This window comes from Sylvia atricapilla, chromosome Z (genome assembly GCF_009819655.1).
Source record: "Sylvia atricapilla isolate bSylAtr1 chromosome Z, bSylAtr1.pri, whole genome shotgun sequence".
Classification (NCBI taxonomy): domain Eukaryota; kingdom Metazoa; phylum Chordata; class Aves; order Passeriformes; family Sylviidae; genus Sylvia; species Sylvia atricapilla.
In genome coordinates this window covers 49,675,615-49,697,051 of record NC_089174.1, presented here as the reverse complement: position 1 = coordinate 49,697,051, position 21,437 = coordinate 49,675,615, and positions in this window count along the sequence as shown.

Genomic DNA, 21,437 nt, shown 5'->3' with positions numbered 1-21,437 from the left:
GGAAGCTGGCATGTGCATCCTCCGCACGGGTTCCCGCACCTAAAGCCTCTTCTTCGGTGAGGACGGGGCTTGCGAAGTAAATCCTGTCCCGGGCAGACAGCAGTCCTGCCCCGAGTCTTCTCCCGAGTTAGGCACCAGTGGAGAGCAAGGCTTCAGAAGATGCTCTGTGGCGGCTGGATTTCATCCTTAAGGTGGCCCTTAGGAATAAAGCCTCTCCTGATGTTATTCTCTTCCCAAGAATGAACACAGATGTTGAGGTTCCCTTGGTATCCATGGCCTGCCGACTGTGATGGTGACGTTCTGTCCCTGTGATTTGATGCACTTCGGTGATGGTAATTTGAAGTAAGCACCACGAGCTGAATGACTATTCAGAAAAGGACCTCAACTAGGTAGGAATGTGGAAAGGCAGCAGCATCTTCAGGCAGGTTGCCAGTGATACAGACTAAATGCTTTCACCTGGGGCAGAGATAGTGGGAGATAAAAAAGAGTGATACCAGAAAGCTTCCAAGAAAATTAAGGTAACAGAAAAGGACACTCTGAACTAAAATTGTGAAACCATGGTTTCTTTAAGTTTTCCCATTAACATGATTCATTTTCCTCATACTACAAACTTGGACAGCTAAGAAAAGCCGATTTAGAAAACACTCATATGCTTCTCAGGTCGTGAAAAGCATGGGTTTTATTTACCTGTTTACCCTCCCTACAGTACAACATCAACAGAGCACCTCTGTGTTGTAGATTTCTGACTTGCCTTGCAGAGAGCAAGTCCAAGAACATAATTTTGTAAGTGGGAACAACTCCTGCCTTACAGAACTCTTCATAAATGCGGTGTCAAGTTATAGTATTTACTGTTTCATTTGAAGGATGAGTAAATGGGGGTAGAAGTACACACTGGGGAGAGTTTTTAAGTCAGTGGCATTGGTCTGGGTATGAGATTAAAAGTTTGTAATGGACCATGATCATTGTTTCAACTTGTCCTCCAGAAAATTGTCCAGTAAAATTCACACTGAACCTCTCACCTGTTGCAGAGTGGGCTGAAACAGGAATATTTTGGACTCTGTTAGAAATACTTTCTTGGCTGAAAGATTTAAAGATCAAGACCTTCCAGCCAGCACAAGTTAACTTCTACTTTTGCCACTGTGCAGGATTTAGTAGTATGAGAAATGACAGTAGTATTCTCAGCTCCTGTTTTCCAGAGTGAATATTTGCTGTTTCTTTCCATTTGCTGTTATTCAGATACACAGCTTTTATGTCCTCACGTTGGAATGAATAATGCCTTTTTTTATCTATCAGCTAGATTCTGGATGAAAGGAAGTGATTAACCTCTAGCAAGCCTGTCCCACACAACTAAAATTTTGTAAAGTGCAAGTTATGAAGTTATGAGTATGTTGGTAACTAATATTATGAAAGCCACTGTTCCTGCTCCTAACCCTCCTTCACCTCCCTTAGTGCATTTGAATAGTCTTTCAAAAAATTGGAAATTGTTTTTTTGTTGAAAACAAATTATGATGCCTGGGAAAAGCAATTACCTGAAGCTATATTCATCAACAGTCCTTCAGAGATAGAAAAAGGACACAGAAATGTAAATATTAGTGGCATTAGTGGAGAGGAAAATTGCTGTAAGAGCTGAAGTACATGTCAGAATATCTAACAGGAGTAAAAATGGCCTTTCAAATTTAAGTGACAGGCTTACTGAGATGGAAGAGGGAACATCTACTTTGGAACACAAAGCTGTTAGTGGACAGAAAAACACAGACAATATCAGGACAAAGGTGGAACTAAATGTCTTCAATTTGTCCCTTTGTGAGTGATTTCAAGACAAGATTGTATGCTTCCAGCAGGAGGGGATAGAAAGGGAAAACAATCACCCAGTTCCAGGAAAGCATGCCACAATTGTTAAAATTGTCTTTCCAAGCTAGAAATCAAGAGATCAGCAAGTGCCACTTAACACAACTAAGCAACAATGCAAATGGTTGAATTTTCTATCCTGTTCATAACTAGAGGAAAAAAAACCCAAACATTACTTCTTTGAGGTGAAGTATGTTTCTTTCTGGTGTGGTACACAAAAATTAGGTACTCAACCACATTTTTACCTCAGTTTTCAATGACAATCTCTCTTTCCTGCTCTTCAGTGCAGGATGAGGACTGAAGGAAAAAAAGTGCTCTCTTACTGTAATAGATCAGATTTGTATAGATCAGATCACCTGAAGAACCTGAATGTGGGTGTGTCTGTGGGATCTGATGAGATGCTGTGCCAGTTTTGTCTGGGATAGACTTAATTTTCATTGCAGTGGCTAGTATGGGAATGTGTTTTGAGTTTATGCTGAACACAGAGATGTTTTTGTTATTGCTATGCAGAGCCAAGGGCGTCTCTGCTTTTTGTCCTGCCACAGTGGTGGGGAGTTTGGGGGTGCTTGGGAGGCTGGGAGGAGACACAGCTGGGACAGGTGATCCCAACTCACCAAAGGGACATTCCAGACCGTGTGACACCATGCTCAGTACATAAAGTGGGAGGAAGAAGGAGGAAAGGTGGGACATTTGGAATAATGATGTTTGTCTGCCCAAGTCACTGTTAGGTTTGATGGGCCCCTGCTCTCCTGGAGGTGGCTGAACACTTGGATGCTCATGAGAAACAGTGAATTAATTCCTTGCTTTTATTTTCTTGTCTACATGGACTTAGTGTCCCTATTAAACTGACTATATCTCACCCTGTGACTTTTCTACCCTTCACCCTTCTCATTCTCTCTCCAGTTCCAGTGGTGAAGGGGTGAGTGAGCAGTTGCTGGGGCTTAGCTGCTGGCTGGAGTTCTAGTGTGACAGATGCATCCCAGAGTCCCAAGGAAATTAGCTGACATAGCTGCCAAACCGTTCTCCATGGTATTTGAAAAATCCTAGCAGTCAGGTGAAGTCCTAAGTGACTGGAGGAGAAGAAATACCCACCTTTAAAAAAGGTATGAAAGAGAATTCTGGGAACCACTGATCTCTCAGCCTCCCTGTACTTTCCTATTACAAGCTACCCAATAGCTCTCTAAATTGCCTAGAGAAGGATTTGATCGGTGGATGAGGAATTGGTTGAACAGTCATACCCAGAGAGTAGTAGTCAACAACTCAATCTTCTCATGGAGATTGGTAAGAGATGGTGTCCCTCAGGGATCTGCTTTGGGACAAGTACTGTTTAATGTCTTCCCCAGTGATGGAGAACAGTTGGCAGGTTTTCAGCCAACCTACTTTGAGTGGTTTGAGTGGTGCTGTTGACACACCTATAGGTTGGGGTGCCTTGCAGAGGGACCTGGACGAGTTTGAGAAGTAAGCCCATAGGAATACCCTGAGTTTATCAAGACCAAGAACAAAGTGCTGCACCAGGGTTGGGGCAACCCCCATAATCAACTCAGGCTGTGAATGGACCGAGAGAAGCCCTGCTGAAAGACATAGGGGTGCTAGTGGATGAGAGGCTGGACATGACCCAGCCATGAGCACTCACAGCCCAGAAAGCCAAACGTGTCCTGGGCTGCATCTAAAGCAGTGTGGGCAGTAGGGGACGGAGGGGATTCTGCCCCTCTGCTCTGCTCTGCTGCGGTGAGACTCCACCTGGACCCTGCATCTGGCTTTGGGGTCCCAGCACAGGAAGGACATGGACCTGTTGGAGTGAGTAAAGAGTAGGGCCACCAAGATGATTAGATGTATGGAGCATCTTTCCTACTATGAAAGGCTAAGAGAATTGTTGAACCTCATGATATTCCCATGGGTCCACTTCTCCATCTCGCCCACATCCTTCTGAATGTCGTCCTGTCCTTCAGGACTGTCAATCACATCACTTACCTTGGTGTCATCTGCAAATTTGTGGAGGGTGCAGCAATACCCTTGTCTATGTCATTAATGAGATATTAAATAACACTGGTCCCAATACCAATCCCTGAGGGACATTCCTTGTCACTGATGTCCACTGAGACTCTGAGCCAGTGCCCTCTGGATGTGACAGTCTAACCAATTCCTTACCCATCTAAAAGTCCACTCATCATATCCATCTCTCTCCAATGTAAAAAGCAGGATGCTGTGAAGGACTATGTCAAAGGCTTTACAGAAAATAAATGACATTCACAGTCCTTTCCTTGTTACTGATGTAGTTACTGTATTCATTCTCTGTTTCCAGTCGCTGGGGATTTCTCTTGACTGCCATGCCTTTACAAATACCTTGGAGAGTGACTTAGCAACTACATTAGCCAATTCTCCCAGTACTTGCTGGGATGCATCTCATAGTGGATTCCATACATATATGTGTTCTGGTTCCTCAGATGATCAGGAACCTGATCTCTTAAGGAAGGAAGCACTTTTCTCATCCAGCCGCCACCTTGCTGTCCATCCACTCAAGAGGTGTGGGAAGAGAAAATTGACAATGAAAAAAAGTTGCTGAGTATCTCAGCCTTCTCTCATCCGCTGTTTCTGGTTTTCTAGTCGTGTCATCAGAGAAGTACATTTTCTTTGAACTTTCTTAATTACCATGGAGCAACCACAACAGCTATTTGGATAAGAAGCTTTGGATGTACTACATTCCTTTTGGTTTTTTATGTAGGTTTGAAGATAGAGATCAGAAAATGATGGACCAAGATGGATGTGGTGAAAAGGGTACCAGTTGAATGACAGGTAATTTTTCCTGCTACTTCTTTCTTAAACCCTTCTCTGAACCTGCTGTTTTGCAGATACAATTGTGTGCTTCAGTCAATGGCTTTTTGCAAGAACAAAGACTTTCTCTGACCAAGCAGTACTGCAAAATCCATGGAAAAGTGTGAGCATGCCATATTTTTTGAAGTTAAAAGATCTGGCAGATAGAGTTTTGAATTGACAGCTAGCTTATGTATAAGATCTCAGGCATATCATGCAAGAACTCCACAAGCCCTTAATAACATCATAGATAAAATTAGACTGTAAATTTCACCTTCCAAGCTCTGTGGCAATGCTAAAACTTGATACTGTTTTTGAGTATGGGATCATTTAAGTACTATCTATAATTTGGACATGGAACATGGAACTTGTTTTGCTAGCAAGTTCTGTGTGGATTGGGATACTCAAATTTCAAGCTTTTACACTAATGCACTTGTGCACATATTTGAGCCACCCTATTAGCTTGAGGAGACAGTCAGTCACTCTGCTGAGGTCACTGGTAGGCACTTCAAACCTGCTCAAGAGCTACTTCACAAAAGTCCTTCCTGTCTGCAGCAAGTACTCCTTGCTGAAAGTGGATGCTGAATGCGCAACATCCATCTCCAGGCCTTTCTGTACATTGTGTTTTCTTGGCAGCATATACAAAAGGAAATACTTGATAATTTCTTTGTAATGTGCAACTATGTGCTGTGATCCTCACATACCTCCATTAAAAGATTTTTTATTCCTCTAGTAGAAAATGCTTGTTGTTTACCCAGCATCACATACCATAATTACCTTAATTTATATTTCTTAGAGGGTCTGTGAAGCCACTTCTGATGCCTCTTCCATATGTCTGGATGGCTCTCAAAGGCCCAGGCAGTTCTCTGTGTCTTCATGTCCTCAAGCACAAGAAGTTCACCTGAGGGAGGATTTTTGGGCTCTGACTGTTCACTCAAGCCCCTGGGTCTTCCTCTTTGTAGACAATCATTTGTGCTTGACTGCTGCTTGCTGGCCAATTGGCCGGATGTGGAAGGACTCTGCTGATGAGAGCATCTGATCAATAAACAAGGGGCAAAAGAGAAATAACAGACGCCTGAAGGGCTTGTGTTTTGTCACTGAGCCATCACACCAGGAGTGGGATTCAGAAACCCTGGCAGTGAGTCATGCATCCGTCTTGAGGTGACCTCGGGGACTTGGCAGGATTGCTGTGGAAGAGGTACAGGCTGCTGCGTGAGTCACAGCATCAGGCAATAAATTAGCCAATATAATTCACTGGGAACTTTATCTATCTGCATCGCTCTGCCTGATATGCTCTTTCCCTTTGGGAATTTCTGATTAAATATACTTTATTTCTTCTATTGAAAATTGCTCACAAAACATGCAATAAACTCAGGGGAATCACCCACAAGTAGTGCATGTTATGCTCAATGGTGAATAATGGGTAGCTTGCTTTGTCCCAGAGAACTTAGCAAACACTTCTTTAAAGGGGGTCTGTAATTGAGTTGCTTGTCTATGGAGAAAGAGGAAGGAAAAACAGGTTGGCTTGACCTACCTCTGCAGGAGAAGCTAATAATTTTTGATAAGCTGGAACACTTTTAAGGCAGTTTTAAGCATAATCTTGACCATGTATTAGGGTATGCAATGACTAATTCTTTCTGTGAAGCTTGCTGACATCCTTTCTGTCTGTTTAGAAAAATTAAGTATAAAAGTAAGGGAACTGATCAAAAGGCTGTGCATGTTCCTTGAAGGCTCCGGAAGATTGGAACTTCCCTAGCCAATTAAACCTGAAGCAAATTTAATGGGGATGGATATCATCAAAGTTTATAGCTCATTTAAACCATGCAAATATATCTTTAGAAATATCATCCTATGCTCTGTATATGAAAGAAGAAATTAAATATTTGTCATAACGGTCCTGATTGCTTGACCCATGATTACTTCATGCCACATCGGCACCTTTGGTAAGACATAGCAGCTAATCCAGGAAAACATTTCCAGGCATACGAATGACAAGAAAACAATCAGAAGCAATCAGCATGGATTCACAAAGGAGGAAGTCATGCTTGATCATCCTGATAGCCTACAGTGAAAGAGCTGTCCTGCTGGATGAGGGGAGCATGGATACTGTCTACTTGGAGTTCAATAAGGCCTTTGACACTATCTCCCGTAAGATCTTCCTAGACAGGCAGTTGTTGTATGGCTTAGGTGAGCAAACAGTGAGCTGGACTGAAAACTGCTCAAAACTGCTGAAAACAGAAAATGGGCAGATCCAAATGCTGATGACCGCTGGCACAATATCTAGCTGGATGCTGGTGACTAGCAGTGTACCCCAGGGGTCAACACTGGGTCCTTCAACAGTCTTCATTAATAATCTGGATGATGAGGCAGAACGCACAATCAGAAATTTTTGAGAGAACATAAAACTAGGAGGAGAGTCATGTTGCCATCACAGGGACACCAACAGCCTTGAGAAATGGGCTGATAGGAACCTAATGAAATTCAGCAAGAGGAGATGCCAAATCCTGCACATGGGGAGAAAAAAATACGCTAGGTACTGCCCAGCTGGAAAGCAGCTTGATAGAATAGGACCTGAGGGTCCTGAGGGACACCAAACAATATAAGACAGCAGTGTACCTTTGTGGCAAAGAAGGAGAATGACGTCCTGGGCTGCATTAGAAAAGGTATTGCCAGACAGTTGGGAGGTGGTTCTGCTCCTTTATTCAGAGCTGGTGTGGATATTCCTAGAGTACTTTGTCCAGTTCTGTGCTCCTCAGTACAGTACAGCCTTGAACATATTGCAGAGAATCCATTCTTCAGTGGACACTTCAATGGAAGGGTCATTAGGATAACTGAGGGACTGGAGCACTTTTGCTGAGGGAACTGGGCCTGTTCAGCTTGAAGAGGAAAAGGCTCTGGTGCAATGAATAATGTCACTGAGTGCATGAAGGGAGGTCACAAAGAAGACACAGCAGAGCTCCTTCCAGTGGTGCCCAGTGACAGGAGCAGAGGCAGTGGGCACAAACTGAAACATGGGAGATTCTCTCTGACGAACTTCAGGATACGCTTTTCCATTGTGAGGATGACCAAACACTAGGGCAGGTTTCCCAGAGAGGTGGTGCAGTCTCCATCCGTGGAAATACTCAAAAGTCATCTGGACACAGTCCCAGGCAGCTTGCTGTAGATAACCCTGCTTGATTAGGGTGTTCTTCCAACATGCGCATTCCAGCATTCTGTGATTCTTTTATGGCAGAGACAATGATGGATGAGTGTGAACATGTGTGCATGCACAGACTGAGCATTCTCTCATCACTCTGTGCAGGGGCACTGGAGAGAGATAGCCAAAGTATTTTTTACTGGCGGGGATGCAAGCAGCTCTCTTTGAAGGGGTAAAATCTGCACAAAGGATTTGTGCACCAGGATTTCTTTGGGCAAAAATGTGCAATGGGGCACAAAGTGTGCATATAAGTCACAGGGCAGCTGTGTTCTTGAATAACATGAAATCTGTATTTTTTTTTCAGGAGTCAGCCTGTCTAATACCTGTCAAATGGTGATGGCTTCCCTAAACCATCTGTTCCAACAGATCATCAGCCATCACATTGCTGCAGGCACTAGGAGTAGCTTGCTGCAGTCCCATGATACCCCCTCACTCTCAGGCATTTCCCTGGCAGCCCCCCTTCTTGCTGCCTTTGGAAAATACCTGCTACCTCACCCTCTGCCACCCACCAAGGCAAGTATCTGAGAGGAGGCTTCTCAACCAATGCCATTCAGCAGCTGTGGGGCCACAGACACTCCCTGCAGATGTCTCACCTCAGCCCAGAGGTGCTGTTGGTGGCTGCTGTCAAGAGCTTTCAGGGCCTCTCTAAATACCAGGGGAGAGAGGTGAGCTCTGGCATAGGTATCTGCCAGCTCTGCTGTCCCAGAGATCCATACCTGGCAATAAATACAGCTGGCGATCAGACCAAAGCATGTATACACTGTGAATTTTCCTTTTTCTTTAAATTTGGCTTTTGGGTGCACCAGAGACCAAGATCAGGATGTGACAGAAGTCTGTCCAGGCTTTCTTCCAACACTGTGAACATGCTACGGAAGACTGCCTTCAATTCAAACAGTGTTTGAGTTTGTACCCACAGGTACCCTCCATGAGGATTTGTGAGGAAAAATATGCAGAATTGGTTGTTAAGAAGATCTTGTTTTCCTCCATGGACAGTGCAATGGATGGGTAGGAAGCGGTAGTAGTGGTAAGGCCTCTGTGATGGAGTGGAGAAAAATCAGATGTTTTGTTATCCAAAGAAAAATGCATGTGTATCACCATGGCGCTTGCATGCCACCACTGTCTAAAAATTAAGAACTAACTTGTGCAGACATCACTCATAAGAGTGGCTAAATGTGTACTTCATTAACCTTAGTGCCCTGCCAACTCATTAGGCAGCTTATGGGTCACTGATGGTGAGATGACAACCACCGTAACAAGAGTCATGGTACTGTACTGTGTCAGGGAGCAGTATTTAAAGGAAGGGTTGTGTGTTCCTTGTGCTGGGAGCACAGCTCTGTGAATGCTGTACGTATAGACCAGATACTGGTGCTTACTATATGAGGGGGTGTGTAACCACAAAGGTTGAAAGGCCGTGATGTGGGAGGAATTTGCCAGCATTACATGTATTTCAGCGTAGTAGGGTGTTCTTGTGTTTCAAAGGTATTTGATGCAGGGGTTTATTTTTTTTAATTATCCAGATTATTTAAGTTTTTATTGCTATATACTTGGAGTGCTTGCCACATTTAGAGTTGGCAAAAACCTTGCATACTGATATCAGGGGATATCAAATGGCTCCTAATTTGCGAGTTTGGGTGTTGATACATTGGTTTTCACTCCCCTTCCATTGGATGGAGCTGTGTCTCTGAAGAAAAGGGGAAAGATGCCGTAAAAACAGCTACAAATGTTGCAGAGGAGGAGCAGAGCATGAAAAGGTCTCCAGCCATCACACAAGAGTGAAGGATTGGTGCAAACCAAACCTTCAGCACAGGCTCAGAAGGGCCAGACCTGTTCCTCTACCCACCCTCATTTCCCCAGTGCAGGCCACTTGGGGCAGCTTCATTTGAGCAGGGACGTTCCTTACCACATCCCAGAGATAATAGATTAAGAGGGTGCCAGAGAATATTTACCCAGTGTGTTTACTATTGCTGGCCCTTTACAGCCCATCACCAGCCATTCCCTGGTTGAGGCTCTGTCTCTACATCCAGTATCAGGCATCAGTGTCCTATGTCCTCTGTCAAGGGATCTCCAGCCAACAAAGAAAGCCACATGGCAGGTTCCTTTTTTTTGCTCTGCAGGTTGCTGTGAAATACTGTCCAAAGCATTTGAAAAACTGTTTAAGCCACTTCCACCAAAGAATACATTTTTCATTGGCATGGTGGTAGGAAGGACATGAAATTTTGTGACTTTTTGCTCCTTCCTGCAAAGTGCAAGTGGTTCCTCAGACTCTGATGGCATTTTGGGTCGCCAGGGTGTGTGGGCACTGTCTCTTTAGCTGGCCTATTCCAGAAGCCCTGTGACAATAGGAAAGCTGTCAGAGGTCTAGCCCCAAGACCTGCAGGGGAAGAAGTGTGAACAGGAAGTGTGCTTCCTGTTTCCCTGACTGCTGCACCTGACACAGGATAAAGACCCTTGCATAAGCACATTCTTGGGGCCTCCAGGTGATTCCAAATGCCCTCCTCCCAAGACTAACTTTCATTTTCCATCCAGGAAGCAATGTTCAGCTGAAGCAATAGAATATGGGCATCAGAGATTCCTTGTCTAGACAGACAGCTTATCCCAGGCAGAGTTGCCCTGGCTTGGGTACACCCTCAACCCATCTCCCTGTGGAAAGTGAACACAGCAGAACCTTCCTCTACTGCTGTCATAGTCTCTGAAAAGGAGCAACCAGCCACTGGTGTGAATTGAATTGTACCTTGTGCTTTGACAGGAAGCTGAAATGTGGCAGGATGAGAAATTAATTAGCCTCATGCTGCTGCAAACCTTTCCAGTCCCAGCTGACAAGAGACTAATTAAGAACCTCCCTGTGGTATCTATTTTAGATAACCATTTACTTTGATACAATTTAACAAAAGCTTTTCTAATGGTTTATTTCACCGGCAACTTATTAGATTAATTTATGTGGCAAACAGCAGGAACTTGAGTAGACATTTTGAATTCCCAGCCACCAAAAGTTAAGACATTTTTGCCAAAGAGTGCAATAATTTTATCAAGGCAAAACACATGCTTCCTTCAGATGTTTTTTGTCATGTCATTTGTTTTCCAATGCTACCTCAATCTAAGTCCGATGTTACCTCAATCTAAGTTTTGAAAATTGGAAGTGTCCTTGTAGCTGCTGGTTCTTAGGAGCCCTTGTATGATTTGCACATCACAGTAATTTGCAGTGCTTGCAGACTGAGCATCAAGAGTGCTAAGTTCATCACGTTATCAGTGTTGTCTCTTTCAGCATCTCAGTGAGGAACCAAACTTCCTGCTAGCCCAACGGTCCCTGCATCTTATGACTATGGAAAATGCTGATAGATGCACAGAGCTCCAACTCTATGTGCTTTCACAGGATCTCCCACAAAGCCTAACAGAGTCAGAAAACAGTCCTACATCTCTCAAACAGCAGGCAGGAGTATCCTTCCTTTCTACCTTTACTTTCAAATGTGCAGCTTGACCCTACCTAACTGCCTAAATGCGGTTAGTCTTTAGGAACCTACAGGAGCGCCCCATGTAGTTTGGACCAAAGTAGGGACATGGGAGGAAACTTGGTTTTCTCCACACAATCTGTCCTAATGGGAAAACGCGTGGGAGGATTTTGCCTTCCCTTACTGTCTCTGCACTGCCTCGTGTTCACAAATTACAATTGCCAGTGTGAAATATTTGACTCCAAAATAAGAGTGAGTGGATGACAGCAGAGATGGCAGGTTGGACCTTACATAGTATACGACTGCAGAGCTTGGAAAGAAGACTGGGGCTCTGGCTGGGGAAAGAGAGCAAAGAACATGAGCTGAAAGGCCTTGCCAGGGGAATGGGGTGGTACCACAGGAGCAACTAATTTCTCTGTGTGATTTTCAACAGGATACAGTTTTCCACATGACTGAGATCAGGTTTTTCATTGTCACTAGAACTGGGAAGTTCTTTGAAATTAATAGTTGAACATCTAATATATTTTCTTTTCCCTGGGGGGATACAAACTAGCTTCCTATTTTCAAACACCATCAGAAACTTAGGTTAAAACCTCAGAGATTAATATTGCCTCCAACTTTGGTTGAAGTTGGCTTGTGGATTTGGATACGTAATTTCATTGGACAAATTGCTCAAACTGGGAATGCCTCCTTGTAAGTCATCTGCTCAGAGCTACCTGCTCTGGCACACAGATCATTACTGTTTGTTGATGAAGAGGAGTGTTTCCATGCTCTTCTTTCTAAAATGCTATCCAGAACCAAAGTCCCTATATTCTTGTCTAGGATAACACATAGAAAGTGAAAACTAAAAACATTGGTGGCCTTATCAGTTTGCATTTCTCAGCACCTAATTGTTTGTAATTCTTGCCTCACTCTCCCTTATTCCAAGAAACTCTATGTGACCAGAATTTGGAACATTTCCTCTGTTTCATGGCAACAGAGCTATGCTGTAGAGGCTCCACAAAGCCACACACATTATGATTTCTATCCCTTGTTGCAGGCTGGCCGTGTGTAAACACTTCCTTCGCAGTCCTGTCTGAGTCTTTTTGGATGCAAGCAGCTACAGCAAATATCAAGTGTGACTTCATTTGCTGTAGCTCTCTGCCCTCTGCCTCCTAATCCTTCAGGCTGTTGCTGCTCTCCCCCATGGCTGAATGCTGGGAGGCTGGTGACCCACTTTCTGAAACTGAAGGCTTCATGGAACATAGAGTACCTACAGTGCCCAGCAGCTCTGTTGAAGCTGAGTGCTGACAGCCAGAAGGCAGTGTAAGGACTGAATGCAATTGCCTCTGAAATGCACACTGTGCACTTCCCCCAGCAGATGCTTCTGCCGTAGCCGTGTGACAAACGTGCTCGAACTCACAGGGCCAGACTCCTCACAGGTGAATGAATACCTGCTCAGTGCTACCAGCTCATATTTCTTCCTGCCAAAAGCCTGCAAGGATCCTACTAAGCAGGGGGTTTCTAGAGCTTTTTTTTTTTTTTTTTTCTGAGGAGTAGTTTTATACAAGCAGCCTGTGTCACATTGACGGATTTTTTACTTCTTTTCTGGCTAGTCCTCTGGGCACTTCATGGTGGTTTCCTGAAGTCACTGGCACTGCTCTGCTGACTCCTACCTGGCATGCTACTCCCTTGCCTGAGCTCAGCCTGCCCGAAAAATACCTTTGTCTACCAGGGTACTCATGTCAACTGCTGGGTGCAACTGGATGAGCTGCAGTTTTCATTACTTTTGCAACTATAATTTTTTGTACTCTTTTATTTACTATTAAATATCTGTTTCCAAGAATATTGTGTGGTTTCTGAGGATACTGTGTGTAAGAGTCACATGTCCTTCATGCTTTGGTGTATTAACAGATGGGGTACTTGGGCATGTTGCAGTAACTGAGAGTTTGGCTTCTGAAGCTGACCTGATATCTGCGGATAATTTTCCAAAGCAGAAATTCTTTATGAGAACATGAGACTAAGGCAAGATCTTGTGGATGAGCTGCATCTGAACACCAAGTGACCACAACCCACTGTGCTAAATATTTCCTTGTCGAGGCTTGCTCAGCCCCAGCAGTAACACTGAACAGCACGTTGTACCTGATTGTGCAAATTTGATTTTCAGACTCTAACCAAATGTGTACCATTGATTCCTAGCTGCTCCCTTGCCCTGGGTCACAGGCATTGCACTTTGTTTCATCTACACTCATAGCTCCCTTCAGGGGCAAGGCTGTCCTCAGGGATTACATGGTCTCCTGTTAAACACACTAGGAGCAGCCCATGAAGTGTGGAGTCCTTGGACTTAAACTATAGAGTATGATCTTAAGTCTCTAGTAAGGACATTGGCATTCCTATTGTGAATTCCTGTTCTAAATCCCATCCTGTTCTTCCAAGGGGAGCCACCACGTGTCATGCTATCCCATGGCTTTTTGCAGGGTTGCTGTTTTCAGCAAATAAAGGTTCTAGTGGTGTTTGAACATTCATTCAGACCCTGTGTCCCTGTCAGGATCTTTTTCACATTTCCTATTTAGTTGCTACCTGCAGAACATATAATCAGAGGGACAAAGACTGGATAAAAATTCCTCAGCAACATTTATTCGACAGATTCATCCCCTGTGATCAAAGGCCCTGTCCTTATCCTTTTAAATTTAATGGGAATTTTACTAATAACCTCAGGAGACCAGGCTATCACTCTCCCTGATTAGTGGACCACTATAACATTGTAACTTCAGAAGAAATTCAATCCCTTCCCCTGCTCTTTGGGTGGGGGAACAAGGCATGTATTATACTTCCTCTTTGGATGATGCCTGTTCTCACAACTGGTAATCATCTGAGACAGGAGCTGGTGTCCTGTCAGAAGAGTGTGCTGTAGCAATTTCTCTCATCATCATATATCTAGCCCCAAGTTTGGAAAATGGCTCCTACTAGATGGGAGCTGAGCTAAGTTTACCTCTGTGGTTGCAGCTGTTCATTTCTGCAACCATTGGTGCTGGTGTTGAACTTCCACTACTTTTTATTCATTCCTAGAAGACTTGGTGGAGGGGTGTTGAGATAATTTCTCTGTTTTCCCCTGAAATTTTTATTCCTGGAGTGCATCTCAAATATCCCTAGAGAAAAGGAATTAAATTCAGCAGTATGACTGTGCTAGAAGAGCAAATGTTTTGCCGGTAGTAACTATTTCCTCCATCATGTTAGCATTGAATTTGTTTTGGTATTCCTGAAATGCTTTTAAGACTTCATTTCTTCTTTAGACAGAGCCAAAATGCTCCCTTGTGTGAAAGCTAGCCCTGGGAAGACAGTGCTAAGCCTCTTATGAGAGCAAAGCTGTGCCTGTGTTTAGACTTATTCCATCACCCTCTGTGGCATTTGAGCTGGTTCCACTTTTTATGCCTATCACTTTCTCATTTCCTTTGGCTACGATCCCTCTTTCTTTCTGCTGAAATGTTTGAGGGCAGGCAATTCCATGGCTGCCTGCAGATGAACCCAGATCAGCTTTCAGTACTGAGTTGTGTAACAGCTGCCCGCTGTCACTTCAGAGCCAGTTTTGGGACAGTGTCATCAGCTTTGTCAATCCATATGTCCCAGGGAGATTTTTACTGGATAAAAGCTTAAGTGCATATTAATTGGCTCAAATTCTTAAATGTAAATCTGAGACATTAAGTGTCAAATGAGATATCCAGCTTTCATTAACCAAACAAAACTGTCATTCATTGATATCAGTTATATGAATTCCACATATTCCACATATCCATAGGCACATGATATCTAAAAGATTGTCCTGTGCTCACCTGAGCCTGTATATCAATATGTGGGAATGAGCAAGAAAAAATTTTGTATTCTTTTTGCAAATTTTCCTCTTTTTTTTTCTTTATTTGTGTGTGTGTGTGTGTTTTGTTTTGTCAAATAAAGATTTTAATTGTAAGGTTTATGCTTGTCAAAAGCGTGTGACAAATGAGCCAGTATGAATAGTATCAGAGTTTTAGTTCCACAAAGCACGTGTAAAAAAATCCAGTGGAAGCTTACAAATATATATTGTAGCTTTCTAATAATAAAAATGTCCCACTTGCCTTAGATGTGGGACACTGTGTCCTGAAAGATGTCCTCTTGCTACTTGAACAGCAGAGCCTCCTCCAGTGAGAGCATGCCCTAAGTTGCTCTTTGCCATTGCATTCATTTCTGAACAAGAGGACAAGACCCCAGGGCTGGCCGGCCAGCTGCACACGAGCTGCATCAGATCCCAGGCGGCCTCTGGCAGGAGGTTCAGCACCAGCCTATCCTGTCAGAACATGCCAGGCAGCTGATTGACTCAAACAATGCATGGAGCTGAGACAGCTCCATAACTGAAGTACCATGGTCCAGGTGAGTGGTCTGCAGAGACAATATTACTGAAAAGTAAGCCTCAGGACTGAGTTTGGATTTATTTCCCTTTGTCTAAACACAAAGTCATGATCAGTTCAGCTTGCTTAACTTCCTCAGTTTGTATTAGTTAAATTACACACTAGTCTGATAGTGGCTTAACTTCTTATATTACCTTAATATTTCTTTAACTAACTCAATTTAAATAAGATACCAATCACATCTGGTGCAAAATTTGCTGAATGATAGAGAATTGTGGCTGCTCCAAAGCTGAAAGTCTGACATTAGGTCACTTCTCAATAGATTTCTGCTCATCCACAACATGACAGCTGCCTTCAGGGTGGCCAGAGGAATGAAAAAAAATAATAGAATGCTTATTTATTTTATTTTAAATAATTCTTTTGTTGTGAACAAACTAATAAGCACACCTTAGCCAGGCATGGAGAATTTTTAAATCAGTGTAAGGAGATCAGTTGCTCTGAGAGTCAATTGGTATATACTGATTTGCATTTTTCACTGATCAGACCTGCCTGCATGAGATAACCCCTTACAATTATCTTATATTTAAAAAATGTGCTTGACCAATTTCTTCACAGCACAGAATAGCTTTTAATAGGACCTATGAATCCAGCATTCTGTGTCCTTTTGAACAATGGATTTCACTATGGAGTGTCACATAGTAATTTTTCCAGGAATAACCTGGGATTTTTTTCAAGTTGGATAAATTCCAGCTCAAGTAATTTAACTCTGCCTTCCCCAATTCCCCCAAAGGTCCAATTAATTTAGTCATTCTTAGCACAGAACTGTTACACACTGCTTCTGTACATGGCTAGCCAGCTGTTGTACTTTGCCCCAAAGACAAACACATCTTAGTGGTGTGTGAGCTGATTCCCTCACACCACTCTGATGTTGTGTGCCTGAATGACTCCAATTCTCACAGTCCTCCAAGAAAAGCACACTGGTTACACACACTTTTATCATGGTCTTCTAGACCTGCTAATCTTGATCATCCTTCTTTGTCCTGCTGCGTAAATTCACCCTGGATCTTGAACTGTCATAGGTGGCGAGGGTCTCAGAGCAGGGGATGTGCCAGGTGCACTGGCAGGCTGTACTCATATAGCACATGTTGTCTTGAATACCTGAGAGGGCACCCCCACAGAGGTAATTAGTTACTTCCCCTTCCCTTCCCTTCCTTCCCTTCCCTTCCCTTCCCTTCCCTTCCTTCCCTTCCCTTCCCTTCCCTTCCCTTCCCTTCCCTTCCCTTCCCTTCCCTTCCCTTCCCTTCCCTTCCCTTCCCTTCCCTTCCCTTCCCTTCCCTTCCCTTCCCTTCCCTTCCCTTCCCTTCCCTTCCCTTCCCTTCCCTTCTTTCACCCTCCCTTCCCTCCCCTCCCCTAACCTTCCCTTCCTTTCCTTTGACTTGCTGTGCCTTGTCGTGCCGTGCCCTGCTGTGCCATGCGGTGCCCTGCCTTGCCTTGCCTTGCCTTGCCTTCCCTTCCCTTACTTTCCCTTCCTTTCCCTCACCTTCCCTTCCCTCCCCTCCGACTGCCTAACAGCCATGTGATACCTGTGCTGGCTGATGTCCATCTGTAGTGAAAGAAAAGTTTAAAATATCAGAGAGCAAGTGGAGATAGAAAACCCATAGCTGCAGTGGTGCCTGTTCTACTTTTTCTTTTGAATGTTTTTTACATCTGTTTTTTTGACCAGGTCTCAGTCTGATCCTTGCAACAGGAGCATGTTGCTTTGAGGCCCACTGGTTCCTAGCTCTAATGATCTGGTGTGACTCCTGTGGTTTGTAAAATCAGCTGCAGTGCTCATGTCTGACCCTTGTTGTCAGACTGAAGCCAGCTGTCACATCAGAGTCTCAGAGCTTCTAAATAGAGGGCTCCCCAGGCCTTTCCAGTTTCAGAAAACTTGCCCCATCATAATCACTGTGGTAGTGAAGATGTTTCAACACCAGGGTTGAAAGCAATGGCCTCTTGCTTCTGTAGTTCTGCTCAAAAGCAATGTGAGGCCCAAAGGTAAACCCTGGCTACGCTGTCTTCTTGGAGGGACCTCTGCACTGCTGGAGCAGCAGCTAAAAGCAGCAGGGCTACAATGAGAGAGGGTCTTACAAAAAGAAAGCTGAATATAACAAGGATCAGAACGGGGAAGTTTCTCTACCATGTTCTTTGCTCTTTGAACTTCAGGGATCCTTTTGGACATGCTGTGGGATTTTCTCTTGTGTCAACCCCCAGCATATTCATCCAGCCTTGCAAGATACAATAATAAGATAAATTTTTTTGTGGGGTTGCCATGAGATGGGATAATCCACACTCTGTCTCATATGCACCTGTGGATGCATTTACCTTCCAGCCCACAGGGGCTCAGTACAGCTTGCATTGCTTGAGGGATAGAATTTCAGCTGGCAGCTTCTGGGTCAGGCTAGCATTGGCAGGTGGAGTAGCTCTGGGAAGGAGGTTGTTTGTTCAGTGATGGGAATCCTATGTTAGTCTGTCTCTGATGTCCATCAAGGTTTCATTCAGTGCCAATTTACAGCTTCCTTCCTGCCTGGCTGTCAGGTGTAGCTGTCATCGTACCAGACCCCTCTTCCGACTGAGACATTGGCATCCTCTGACCATGACATGAAGCACGGGTTAAGGCTGCAAGAGGGGGGTGGCATGTGCCTGCCTTTATTGCACGTGCTAGTAGAGTCAGCCAGCTCACATTTCATCTTAGCTCTGTCTGGGGATGAAAACATTCAGTACAAATCCTTCCTGGGGAAAGGCTGTCATCTCTGAAACTTGACTTTCTCCAAGCCCATTGGCTTCCAACATGTGGCATGTTGGAAGAGAGCAAATAAAATAATTAGGAAAACAGGTTTCATTTCACATGTGTAATTGGGCAAATCGACATTCTCTAGAGTGGGATGGGGAAGAGAATTGAAGGATAAGAATGAAAAAACCCATGGTGAAAGGGACTAATTTGATTTTTATTTATGCCTCGACATACGTTACACCGAAGTGTCCTTTAGGGAGTGTACACGTGTTGGGAACCCTGTCCCGGGGAGACTTTTCTGGGCAGCCGATCAGGGCAGAGAAAGCTTCCACGGTCGAGCTGCGAGTGACTCCCACTTGCTGGTGGGGCAGATGCCCGGATGCCCAGGAAAAAACACCGGGAAATCGGGCCGGGAGAGGAGCCTGAACACAGAGAAGCGATTAGCTGCGACACGACCAATGCCATTTTGAATTTCTTGCAGGGATCAGAGGCTCGCCCGGAAGGTCGGCTTGGCCCTCCTCCCCGCCATCGCCTTTCGCTCCCTGCGCTCCCGCTTCCCTGTCCGCACCTGCCCTGCCGTGCTCCGCCGCTTCCCGCGGCAGCTGCTGCTTCCCAGCGCTGTGGCGTTTCCCTGCGCGGAGCGGGCGCTGCCGACACGGGCACACGCTGCTGCCGCCGCCTGGAAACCGCCCGGCCGCTGCCGAGAGCCGCGAAGGCGCTGCCCGGCTCCGGCTGCCCGGCTGGTGATAACCGGGCCTCTACAGCGGGAACCAGCTGTCCCTCTCCTCTGCTTCTTCCTCTGTCTCTCTTTTGCCCTCTCTGCTCGCTTTGCTGTCCTGCTTCGGGAGGAGCACCTACCCTTCTTTATCGATAAACAGTTCTCAGTTCCACAGTTCATTGCTGTGGTTGTGCTTCATTTTCGTCTGAGAAATCTATCAGTAAGAATCCTCTCCAACTCTCCTTTTTTACAGCAGGATGGGACATTCATGTACCCTATTTTCAGGGTCAGACTATAGGGATCATATTTACCCAAACACCATATGGGCTCATATTCTGATTTACAGTATGGCACACAAAAGGAATGCCAAGGTTTTGGCAATATGCAGAATTCAGCTGATCTCTCCATGGATGTAACCTGCTTCCAAGTGGATTTTTTATATCATTTGCATTCCAAAAATGCATGCATTATACATGAAATTTGCAACTGTATGTATTTGCTTATTATCGTCATTATTGGCTTGCAATGCAAGATGCAACCAAAAGTATGTATTCTATTGCCATCTGTTGAAACTGGTTGGGGAGGTGTTTATCTCTTCCAAGACCCATCCTCCCTCTGGGGGATATCTTCTGTTAATGGGCCGTTAAGACTTACTCCTTGACTGATACAATTACATCATACCTTTGTGTGGTGCTCCACACAAGGGGAGGAGCCAAAGATTCCTTCCTGGATAAAACCTGACAGTCAGAACACTAAGGCAGCCTGTTTCCACTGGATTCCGATAGGAAGACTGTGCTCATCCCACCACCACTGGACCTTCAGAGGAAAAGTACACCTTCTACAGGATACTTGCTTTCAACAGAACTACATCTGTCAATCCAGGAGGACTTAACAGGACTGCTACCAACATCCTGACCAACAGGGTGTCAGTTTGTATTCTGACTCTGTCAGTGTTTTCTATTTGTTTGCTTTTTTTGTACTACTACATTTTTATTTTTAATATTCCTAGTAAATAACTGTTATTCCTATTCCCATATCTTTGCTTGAAAGCCCATTAATTTCAAAATTATAATAATTTGGAGGGAGGGGGTTTGCATTCTCCATTTCAAGGGAAGCTCTGGCTTTCCCTGGCAGACACCTGTTTTCCTAAACCAAGACACATCTCATCACCTGTTACAAGAAGAAAGCCCATGACTCATAATCAACATACCCTGTGTTGGTAAAGCTGGGCTGTCTTCTCAACAGAGAGACATCGTTTTGGTGTTTCACCTCAAGAGAACTAAACTAAGCAATGTTAACATTTCAGTCCTTTTCCCCATTCCTGCGCTGATAGATGGCACCTGGTAGGAGTTGCCTATTCAAAATACACCAATTCAAAAGGTAGTTAATTATGCTAATATGTCTGGCTTTAAGGAATGCAACATTGGGCAGTAGCCTACAGATCTTATTTACTGCAACCAGAAGGGTTTTGTGTCAGAAAAGAATGGAGGGATTTAGTCTAGTGACAAAGATGTCAGCAATAAACCCCTCCTCAAATAACTGCAATTCATTAGGCTTGATCTCAGGTTTCAAGGAGGTATGACAGAACTGTTGTTGGAGCCATGTGTAAATATAACATGGAGATAGCCAAATTTTTGTGAGGGTGCAAAAGATAGCATACACTCCATGGAGTCTACAGTCTTATGCAGAACTTCTCCAAAAACAAGTGAAGGGAAATACAGTTGCTCCTGTTTCCCTGAGCAGAAGTGAGGAGATGAGCTGGTAAGGAAGTTGTCTGCGCTCACAGGCAAGGTGAGAGCTAGTCACTGACCACATTCCTCCTGTGATGATACAGCATCTCCCAAGCCAGACAGGGTTTTAATGAGCCTTTAAAAACACAGCTAACATACAATTTCTATTAAAGAAATTAATAGAAATTGTAATTCTGAAATTCTGAAATTAGAAATTCTGAAACTGTACTGAAATACAGACACAGCTGTGATGGGAAATGTGGACTGCAAATTAATGACAGTGGAGAACTGTAGAGATTAGCAGAAATTAAAACCTGAGGTTTCATAGTGCAATGCCCCAGATTAAAAGACAATGAGTCTGATATTAAAAAATCTGAACAAGATCGACAGGGAACAACACTGCTCTGAAGGGTAGGATAGGAAGGGAGACAGTTCCTCTGGGCAGGCAACGGCAAACTGCCCTCCTCAAGATGAAGTAAGTCAGCAGAGTGGGGTATTTTTTACCATCCCCATTGGTTTGTCCAGTAGAAGTGACCACATGGGGACATCAGCCACTC